This window comes from Leopardus geoffroyi, chromosome C1 (genome assembly GCF_018350155.1).
Source record: "Leopardus geoffroyi isolate Oge1 chromosome C1, O.geoffroyi_Oge1_pat1.0, whole genome shotgun sequence".
NCBI lineage: Eukaryota > Metazoa > Chordata > Mammalia > Carnivora > Felidae > Leopardus > Leopardus geoffroyi.
The window spans coordinates 93,528,538-93,540,190 of NC_059328.1; positions in this window are offsets into that span (position 1 = coordinate 93,528,538).

The window sequence follows — 11,653 nt, forward strand, 5'->3', positions numbered from 1 at the left end:
GACGGTACTGAGACCTTCGTGAGACCAGCTTTGGCTTCCCCCTGCAGGTTCTGGCTCTGGGGCTGGGCTGGAGCACCCTCTCTGGGCACCCATATCCGCTAACTCATGCAGTGGGCACCTGTGGGGCCCCACCCCACCAATCCAGTAGGCAGGCTGGCTCACATAGGAATTCCCCCAGTGAGAGTTTTGGCTTAGGCTAAGCCAGGACACCCATAGAAGGATTGCTGCCCAGGGACCAACTGATGTGGACATGGTTTCTCCTGGACAAGGCTGGAGATGCATATTCTGGCCCTTTGGTTGTGCTGTTCTAGATCCTGCTCCATTTTGCTCCGCATGGGTGCTCGGGAAATAACACTGGCAGGGAGTTTGGGGGCCCGAATTTAGCTCTCAAGGATAATAACAATGGCTAACATTTATTGGGCACTTACCATATGCCAGGTGTGATCTGACTTAATCCTCAGATCAGCCCCATGAAGTAGGCACTATTATTGCCATGTACAGGGAAAGAAACAAACGCACAGAGAGGTTTAGTAACCTTCCCACGGTCACACAGCTAGTAAGTGGTGGATCCAGGATATGGCGCAATGCTCTCCCCGTTGTGCCCACCCTCCTTCCTTTGGGTTCTGTGAATGAGGTGGCCAAGGGGCCCAACATGGCTGGGCAGGATGGGGACTGATCCCTCAGATGGTGGGGGAAGGCTGGCTTATGTCCTGGGCCTTACCAGCTCCACTCAGATTTCCACATGTGGGACATCCTGATTGTGCTTGCAGCTCTGGGCCCTGGTCACCACCCCTGCTCTCTGGGGCAGCCCTGGCTCTGTGACCCAAAGTTAGTTAATTCTTGGTCCCCATTTTCTGTCTCACACCTGCCACGCCCAAACCCCATCCCCTGAACTCCCTGCGAATGTCCCACCTATATGTCTCTATCGGTTCCCGGTGCTTTCCCTTCACTTCCTTACAGCCTCCTGGCTCCTGGGCAGGGTTCTTTTCTCCTAGGGACTATTTGTTACTCATGTGGCTATGACAGACATAGTCCCAAGTACAATCCTCTTCCCAGACTTAGAGAAAGAAGAATGCCTTCCACCCACTCCTGCCTTCACTCAGAGAGAAACGGCTATCGTCGCTTACCCCAAAACGGGGTCAGGAAAGGATGGCCTTTTCAATAACTGGTGCTGGGTCAACTGGGTATGCATATGGAAATAATGCCAGGTCCAACCTCACACCATATACAAAAGTCAATTCCATATGTCTTAAAGGTCTGCTTCTAGATGAAAATATAAAAGAACATCTTGATGACCATGGAATACAAAGCTTTCTTAAACAGGATACAAAAAGCACTAAGCATGATGGGGAAAGATGATCATTTAGATTCTATTAAGATTAAGAAATTCTATTTATCAAAAACCACAGAATGAGAGCGGATAATAAAGGGCTTGTATGCAGAATAAAGAACTCCAAATCAGTAAGGAAAAGACAGCGAACACAAACAGAAGCGGGGCGCCTGGGTGGCTCAGTCGGTTAAGCAGCTGACTTCTGATCAGATCAGAGGTTCGAGCCTCTCTTTGGCCTCTGTGCTGACAGCTGAGAGCCTGGAGCCTGCTTCAGATTCTGTGTCTCCCTCTCTCTGCCCCTCCCCTGCTCGTGCTCTGTCTCTCTCTCTCTCTCAAAAAAAAAAAAAAAAAAAAAAAAAAAAAAAACATTAAAAAAAATTTTATAAAAAAAATATACAGAAGGCTTGGTTAGGCATTTCACAGAAGAGGATATCTAAATGACCAATACATACACGAAGAGGGGATCGTTTTTATTTACCATCGGGGAAATGTAAATTAAGACCTCAAACAGCTACTCCCCCACACCCACCAAAATGGCCAAAAGGAAAAAGCTTGACAACACCAAGTGGTGGTAAGGACAGGCAGTGGGAATGCTCATGCATTCAGGGGAGGTCGTAAATCGGTGAGGCTACGGAAAACTGGTCGCACCTGTCAAAGCAGAGCACAGGCGGACCGGAGCCCTGCAAACCCCGCCCCAGGTAGGATGTCACGGCAGCCCCAGTCATGTAGCTCAAAGCTGCAGACCGCTCAATGCCCGTCACCTGCACAGCCACACAATGGAATGCCGGACAGCAATGAAAATGAACAAGCTATAGTTACACAAAACAGCATGAAGGAACACGACGTAAACACTGCTGATGGAGGAAGCCAGACACAAAAGAGTATGTGCTGCGTAGTCCCATCTATGCAAGCCTCAAGGCAAACCTCATCCATGAAAGTCAGACCAGTAGGGCGCCTGGGTGGCTCAGTCGGTTGAGCATCTGACTTCGGCTCTGGTCATGGTCTCGCAGTCCGTGAGTTCCAGCCCCCTACTGGGCTCTCTGCTGTCAGTGCAGAGCCAGCTTCGGATCCTCTGTCTCCTTCTCTCTCTGCTGTTCCCCTGCTCATGCTTTCTCTCTCAAAAACAAATAAAATATTAAAAAAAAAAAAAAAAACCCTTTTTTAAAAAAGTCAAATTAGTGCTTACTCTTGGGTTGGTACAAATTTGGGGGGATGTTTAGGGGGTATCGATAATGTACTGTTTTTATCTGAGTGCGTGAAAATACATCAGACTATATAGACTTACAGTTTCTGTACGTTATACTTGGATAAGAAGTTAAAAACCAAAATCACGGGGAGAGGTCAGGGTGGCACTAGCCCACAGACCTGACTGGGGAGCGCTGACGAACCACATCCGGGCATTCTTGCACACAGGCCCACCACAGGCCTGCAGAGGTGGTGTGGGGTTTCTCTGCAGTATTAAGATGGGAGACACAATGAAGGCCCTTTGAACTCAAGAGTTTTGCCTCAGCCTGGAACTTACCTTCATGCAGGGGATAGAGGAGATTTGCCATCCTCTTGCAGAGTCAGGGTTGGGTTTGGCTTGGGTTGCTGGGGGGAGGCAGGATGGGGCAGAGGAGTGTGACCCACAGGCGAACATCTGTTTCTCTGCTTCCAAACTACAAGCTTTGGGTTTGCCAGTCTTACCTGCCCTATCCACACACTGCCATGCTGTTATTTTCTTAACAGTATTTTTTATTAAAAAAACTTTTTTTTAATGTTTTTATTTTATTTTTGAGGGAAAGAGAATGCGAGCAGGGGAGGGGCGGAGAGAGAGAAACACACACACAGAATCTGAAGCAGGCTCCAGGCTCTGAGCTGTCAGCACAGAACCCGATGCAGGGCTTGAACCCACGGACCACGAGATCATGACCCGAGCTGAAGTCGGACGCTTAACCGACTGAGCCACCCAGATGCCTCAGTTTTCTTTAAATATGTAGTTAATTCACTTTAAAAAATCAACCTCAGTACAACTTCACAACCACTAGGATGGCTATAATTAAAAAAAAAAAAAAAAAGATACGGGGTGGGGGGGGGGAATAACAAGCATTGGCAAGGACGTGGACACATCGAAACCCTCACACAGTGCTGGTGGGAATGTAAAATGGTGTAGCCACTGTGGAAAATGGTTTGATGCATCCTCAAAGAGTGAAACATAAAACTACCATCTGACCCAGCAATTCCACTCCTAGGATCTGTGCCAAAGAATTGAGAATTGTTACTCAAGTAAATATATGCACTCGCATGCTCAGAGCAGCACTGTTTACAATAGCCTAAAAGTGAAAACAGCCTAAGTGCCCACCAACAGAGGAATGAAGAAACAAAATGCCTTCTATCCCTCCAATGGAATATGATTCCGCCACAAAAAGGAATGGAGTACTGACCCAGGCCACAGCAAGGGTGAACTTCAAAAGCACTATGCTAAGCACAAGGAGCCAGACACAAAGGTGGGAGGTGACTGCATTTACATGAAATACCCAGGACACTTAAATCCAAAGAGACAAAATGCAGATGGCTGGTTGTCAGGGGTTGAGGAAGAGGGATAATGGGGAAGGACTCACGGTTTAATGGGTGTCGGGGTCCTTTTGGGGTGATGAAGATGTTGTGGAACTAGTTAGAGGTCGTGGTGGCGCAACACTGTGCGTGTCCGGACTGCCGCTAAAACCCTCACTTTAAAACGTTTACTTGTATGTTATGTGAATTTCACTTTGGTAGAAAAAGGAAGTGAGGAGAAACACGCAGCCTCAGTTTTCTTACTGGTGCAAAGAGGCCAATAATACTGTTCACCGCATGGGAGGAGGTAGGGAGTAACAGTATGTGCAAAGTGGCTGGCCTTCAGGTCTTCATTCAGTAAAGGAGAGCCATGGTCCCCTGAGAGCCACTTACTAGGGATGCACCAGGGACGCCTCAGTCTCCCTGCAACGCCGGGGGTTGGGGGAGAGGCTTACCTACCTGGGCAAAGAACCCGAAAGAACCCAAAGAGCTGCAGTTTAGAGGTGGCGCCCAAATGGGCTGTCCCGGTAGAACGGACACGGGCGTGCCCCTCCCTGGATCAGAGTGGCATGGAGAACGGAGCCGCCCAGGGCTCTGTGAGAGGCCTGGAGGGTTCTGGGGCCGCTGGGCGAAGCGGGGCCTTTCCCCGCCCTGGAGGGTGGGGAGAGGATAGGGCTGGTGCACGTCCTGCCACAAGGGGGCACTTCTGGAGCTGTCCTGCCCAGGAATGGGGCGAGGACACTTAGGCCTTAGAGAGTATCAACACTTAAGCTTGCACCCTCCTGGTAACTGAGCAGCCTACTAAACATGCGATGTGTCGGGGTTCCCCAGCCTTCTCACGTTGCTTACCAGAAGCCAGATGATCCCTCTAGGTTCCTCTTCTGTGCTTCTCTAGCCTGTGCTCCCTCCAGAGTAAAGGGGTTACTGCACCTTCTGTTGTGCAGGCAGTGAGCTCAGAGGGGAGAGCAGACAGTTCACCCCCAACAGCTACACTAACGGCCTTCCCTCTGCCTTCGGGGCGGGGCCAGTGTGAGAAGGCTCCCACCCAGCAGCTGGTGGGTGGGGCCTGGTCTCCTAGCTGAAGGTTCAGAGACCTGGGGATCCAAAGTGTGTCCTGATCCCTCCATACTACTAAGCCACAGCCTCCCCTTCCCTCCCGGCCCCTTCTGCATGAGCTCACACGACCTCTGCTTCATGTTTCATCAGGCAGTTTTCAGCTAGGCTGCAATCTGCCTGGAATCTCAGATGGCCCAGCGAGGCCCCGGCTCTCATGGCCTCTCCTCTGATCAGGTCCCCAACCCCTGATGCTCCACCAGGGACAGAGCGTCCTGAACCACACCACCAACTCCACCACCACCACCACCACCACCTGCACCGCCTGGAGATCCCTGCTCCTCCTCTGCTCCAGGTCACATCTCCTGACTGTAGGTGAGGCCATCTTCAGTCTCCCGGGGCCAAGCCTATAACCTGGTTTGTGCTCCTGCCAGATCTGGCTCACTGCCTTCCGCACCTGGCCCCACCCTTTCTCTACATACTTTCTTTGTATTTCTTTGTATTTAGTACTCCGCTAATCTCACATTATCCACAAGCCCTGAGGTTTAATACGAGGGGCCTCTTGGCAACTCAGTGATGCTTTTGACCCCGGGTGCACTGTTCTGAAGTTTGCAGCACATTCTTTCTGGCTTATAGTCTCTCTCTGGCCTATCTGTTGCCGTGTTTACACCACTTGGAGTGTTTATAAGCTCTATGTTACATTGAAATATTCTGGCCTTGTGAAGTTGAGTTTGTTGCAGATAATGAATGCAAAGGACACAAAGCCATCTAAGAAACATCCACTGTGCTTGGCATGTGAGGGCCTTTTGCTTACTTGCCAAGTTTATCTAATGTCAGCTCCCACGGGGTTTGGAAACAGTCTTGGATTGTTGCTGGATCCTGCAGTCTTGTGGGTTCACTCCGCAGCCTTTTGTAGGCAGTGTGGTGCCCTGTGTAGAGCCAGACCTTGGGGTTGACTGAGTCCAATGTACCTCAGTGACTGTGTGCCCTTGGGCAGGTTACTTAATTTCTCTGAGCCTCAGAGAAATGTAAAATGGGGGAAGAAATATGTAGTTAAAAGAGATGTTGTAAAAATTCAGTGAGAAAGTATATGCAGTAGACATGTAATAGGCACTCAATAAATATAGCTGGGATTATTAGTAAATACAAACATGACCCTTCTTTATTTTTTAAAAATATTTATTTATTTTACTTTTTAAAAACTTTAGTTAAATCCAGGTTAGTTAGCATATAGTGTAATAATGATTTCAGAAGTAGCATCCAGTGATTCATCCCCTACATAGAACACCCAGTGCTCATCCCAACAAGTGTCCTCCTTAATGCCCATTTAGCCCATCCCCCCTCCCACAACCCCTCTAGCAACCCTCGGTTTGTTCTCTGTATTTAAGAGTCTGTTAGGTTTTTTCCCCCTCCCTATTTTTATATTATTTTTGCTTCCCTTCCCTTATGTTCATCTGTTTTGTATCTTAAACTCCTCATATGAGTGAAGTTATATGATATTTCTCTTTCTCTGACTAATTTCACTTAGCATAATACCCTCTATCTAGTTCCATCCAAGTTGTTGCAAATGGCAAGATTTCATTCTTTTTGATTGCTGAGTTATATATATATATATATATAAAACATCTTCTTTATCCACTCATCTGTCAATGGACATTTGGGCTCTTTCCATACTTTGGCTATTGTTGATAGTGCTGCTATAAGCATTGGGGTGCATGTGCCCCTTGGAAACAGCATACCTGCATCCTTTGGATGAACAGCTAGTAGTTCTATTTTTAATTTTTTGAGGAAACTCCATCCCATTTTCCAACTGGCTGCACCAGTTGGCATTCCCACCAGCAGTACAAAAGGGTTCCACTTTCTCTGCATCCTTGCCAACATCTGTCGTTGCCTGAGTTGTTAATGTTAGCCATTGTGATAGATGTGAGATGGCATCACATTGTGGTTTTGACTTGTGTTTTCCTGATGATGAGTGATGTTGAGCATTTTTTCACGTGAATATTAGCTATTTGGATGTCTTCTTTGGAAAAGTTTCTATTCATGTCTTTTGCCTATTTCTTCACTGGATTCTTTGTTTTTTGGGTGTTGACTTTGGTAAGTTCTTTATAGATTTTGGATACTAACCCTTTATGTGATATGTCATTTGCAAATATCTTCTCCCATTCTGTCGGTTGTCTTTTAGTGTTACTGATTGTTTCCTTCACCATGCAGAAGATTTTTATCTTGATGGGGTCCCAATAATTCATTTTTGCTTTTGTTTCCCTTGCCTCTGGAGACGTATTAAGAAGTTGCTGCGGCCAAGGTCAAAGAGTTTTTTTGCCTGCTTTCTTATCTAGGATTTTGATGGCTTCTTGTTTTACATTTAGGTCCTTCATCCATTTTGAGTTTATTTTTGTGTAAGGTGTAAGAACGTGGTACAGATTCATTCTTCTGCATGTTGCTGTCTAGTTTTCCCAACACCATTTGCTGAAGAGACTCTCTTTATTCCATTGGATATTCTTTCTTGCTTTGTCAAAGATTAGTTGGCCATACGTTTGTGGGTCCATTTCTGTATTCTGTTCCATTGATCTAAGTGTCTGATTTTGTGCCAGTACCGTACTGTCTTGATGATTACAGTTTTGTAATACATCTTGAAGTCCGGAATTGTGATGCCTCCAGCTTTGGTTTTCTTTTTCAACATTACTTTGTTTATTTGGGTTCTCTTCTGGTTCCATATACATTTTAGGATTGTTTGTTCTAGCTCTGTGAAGAATGCTCATGTTATCTTGATAGGGATTGCATTGAATATGTAGACTGCTTTGGGTAGTATCGACATTTTAACAATATTTGTTCTTCCAATTCATGAGCATAGAATATTTTTTCCACTTTTTTGTGTCTTCTTCAATTTCTTTCATAAGCTTTCTACAGTTTTCAGTGTATAGATTTTCACCTTTTTGGTTAGGTTTATTCCTAGGTATTTTATGGTTCTTGGTGCAGTTGTAAATGGGATAGATTCCTTGATTTCTCTTTCTGCTTCATTATTGGTGTATAGAAATGCAACCTATTTGTATGCATTGATTTTGTATCCTGCGACTTTGCAATTCATGGATCAGTTCTAGCAGTTTTTTATGGGATCTTTTGGGTTTTCCATATGGAGTATCATGCCAACTGCGAAGAGTGAAAGTTTGACTTCCTTCTTGCTGATGTGAATCCTTTTTATTTCTTTGTGTTATCTGACTGCTGAGGCTAAGACTTCCAATACTATGTTGAATAACAGAGGCGAGAGTGGACATCCCTGTCTTGTTCCTGACCTTAGGGGGAAAGCTCTCAGCTTTTCCCCATTGAGGGTGATATTAGCTGTGGGTCTTTTGTATATGGTGTTATGATCTTGAGGCATGATCCTTCTATCCCTACGTTCTTGATTGTTTTTGTCAAGAAAGGATGCTGCATTTTGTCAAATGCTTTCTCTGCATCTGTTGAGAATATCATGTGGTTCTTGTCCTTTCTTTTATTAATATGATAATATGATGTATCACATTGATTGATTTGCAGTTATTGAAGCAGCCCTGCATCCCAGGTATAAATCTCACGTGATTATGGTGAATAATTCTTTTAATGTATTGTCGGATCTGTTTGGCTATTATCTTGTTGAGGAATTTTGTATCCATGTTCACCAGGGAAATTGGTCTGTAGTTCTTTTTAGTGAGGTTTTGGTCTGGTTTTGGAATCAAAATACTGGCTTCATAGAAAGAGTTTGGAAGTTTTCCTTCCATTTCTATTTTTTGGAGCAGCTTCAAAAGAATAGGTGTTAACTCTTCTTTAAGTGTTTGGTAGAATTCCCCCGGAAAGCCATCCAACTTTTTGATTACTAAATCGATGTCTTTACTGGTTATGGGTCTGTTCAAATTTTCTATTTCTTTCTGTTTCAGTTTTGGTAGTTTATGCGTTTCTAGGAATTTGTCCATTTCTTCCAGATTGCCCAATTTATTGGCATTTAATTTCTCTTAATATTCTCTTATTATTGGTTGTTATTTCTGCAGTGTTGGTTGTGATCTCTCCTCTTTCATTCTTTTTTTTTTTTTTATGTTTATTTATTTTTGAGAGAGAGAGAGAGAAAGACAGAACATGAGCAGGAGAGTGGCAGAGAGAGAGGAAGACACAGAATCTGAAGCAGTCTCCAGGTTCTGAGCTGTCAGCACAGAGCCCGACATGGGGGTCGAACTCATGAGCCATGAGATCATGACCTGAGCTGAAGTCGGATGCTTAACCAACTGAGCCACCCAGGGGCCCCTCTCCTCTTTAATTCTTGATTTTATTTATTTGGGTCCTTTACTTTTCCTTTTTGATCAAACTGGATAGGGGTTTATCAATTTCTTTAATTCTTTCAAAGAACCAGTTCCTGGTTTCACTGATCAGTTCTACTCTTTTTTTGGTTTCGAAAGCAGAGATTTCTGCTCTAATCTTTTTATTTCCCGTCTTCTGCTGGTTTAGGGTTTTATTTGCTATTCGTTTTCCAGCTCTGTAAGTTGTAAGGTTAGGTTGTGTATCTGAGACCTTTCTTCCTTCCTTAGGAAGGCCTGGATTGCTATATACTTCCCTCTTATGACTGCCTTTGCTGCTTCCCAGAGATTTTGGGCTGCGGTGTTATCATTTTCATTGGCTTCCATGTACTTTTTAATTTCCTCTTTAACTTCTTGGTTAACCCATTTATTCTTTAGAGGGATGTTCTTTAATCTCCAAATATCCGTTGTCTTTCCAAATTTTTTCTTGTGGTTGATTTCAAGTTTCATAGCATTGTGGACTGAAAATATGCATGGTATGATCTCAATCTTTTGTACTTGTTGAGGCCTGATTTGTGTCCCAGTGTATGATCTATTCTGGAGAATGTACCATGTGTACTTGAGAAGTGTATTCTGCTGCTTTAGGATGAAATGTTGTGAATATATCTGTCAAGTCCATCCGGACCAGTGTGTCATTCAAAGTTATTGTTTCCTCGTTGATTTCCTGCTTAGAAAATCTGTCCATTGCTATAAGTGGGGTGCTGTTGAAGTCCCCTACTGTTATGGTATTATTATCAATGCATTTCTTTATGTTTATGATTCATTGATTTATATAATCAATGATATATTTGGGTGCTTCACATCGGGGGAATAAATGTTTACAATTGTTAGATCTTCTTGATGGATAGACCCCTTAATTATGATATAATGCCCTTCTTCCTCTCTTATTACAGTCTTTATTTTAAAATCTAGTTTTTCTGATATAAGTATGGTTACTCTGGTTGCCAAAAGAAAGCCAGAGTAGCCATACTGACATCAAACTACACCAGTTTTCTTTTGTTGACCATTAGCATGATAGATAGGTTCTCCATCCCCTCACTTTCAATTTGAAGGTGTCTTTAGCTCTAAAATAGGTCTCTTGTAAACAGCATATAGATGGATCTCGCTTTCTTATCCATTCTATTACCCTATGTCTTTTGATTGGAGCATTGAGTCCATTGACGTTTAGAGTGAGTACTGAAAGATATGAATTTATTGCCATTATGTTGCTTGTAGAGTTGGAGTTTCCGGTGGTGTTCTCTGGTCCTTTCTAGTCTTTGTTGCTTTTGATCTTTTTGTTTGTTTGTTTGATCTTTTCTCTGCTCACAGAGCCCCCCTTACAATTTCTTGCAGAGCTGGTTTAGTGGTCACAAACTCCTTTAGTTTTTGTTTGTCTGGGAAACTCTTTTTTTTGAATGACAGCCTTGCTGGATAAAGAATTCTTGGCTGCATATTTTTCTGATTCGGCACGTTGAATATATCCTGCCACTCCTTTCTGGCCTGCCAGTTTTCTGTGGATAAGTCTGCTACAAACGGATCTGTCTTCCCTTAAATAGGTTAAGGACTTTTTTCCCTTGCTGCTTTCATAATTCTTTACTTGTCTGTGAATCTTGTGAATTTGACTATGATATGCCTTGTTGATAGTTGGTTTTTGTTGAATCTCATGGGAGTTCTTTGTGCTTCCTGGATTTTGATGTCTGTGTCTTTCCCCAGGTTAGGAAAGTTTTCCACTATGATTTGTTCACATAAGCTTTCTTTTTCTCTCCAAAAAACTAAACTTTTTCTCTCTCTTCATCTTCTGGGACTCCTATGGTTTGGATGTTATTCCTTTTTAACGAGTCACTGAGTTCTCTAATTCTTATATCATGCTCTTTTACCTTAGTTTCTCTCTTTTCTTCTGCTTCATTATTCTCTATAACTTTGCCTTCTATATCACTGATTTGCTGCTCTGTTTCATCCATCTTTGCCATGGCATCCTTTCGAGATTGCATCTCAGTTATAGTATTTTAAATTTCATCCTGGCTAGATCTTACTTCTTTTATCTCCACAGAAAGGGATTCTATGCTTTTTATCTCCACAGGAAGGGATTCTATGCTTTTTTCAACCCCAGCCAGTATTCTTATTATCATGATTCTAAATTCTAGTTCAGACATCTTGTTTGTATCTGCATTGATTAAGTCCCTGACTGTCATTTCTTCCTGTTCTATCTTTTGGGTGAATTCCTTTGTTTTGTCATTTTGGAGGAAGAAAAGGAATTAATAAAATAAAAAATTAAAATTAAAAAATTAAAAACAACACAAAAAATCAAATGAAGGAAGCTATATCTTAGGTGTCTGTTTTGGTCTGGTTGTTGAAAGAAGCTTTATAGAATAGAGGAAAAAAGGGAAAGAAAAGAAAAGTAAGAAAATTTTTAAAAATAAAAAAGTATACAATAAAATAG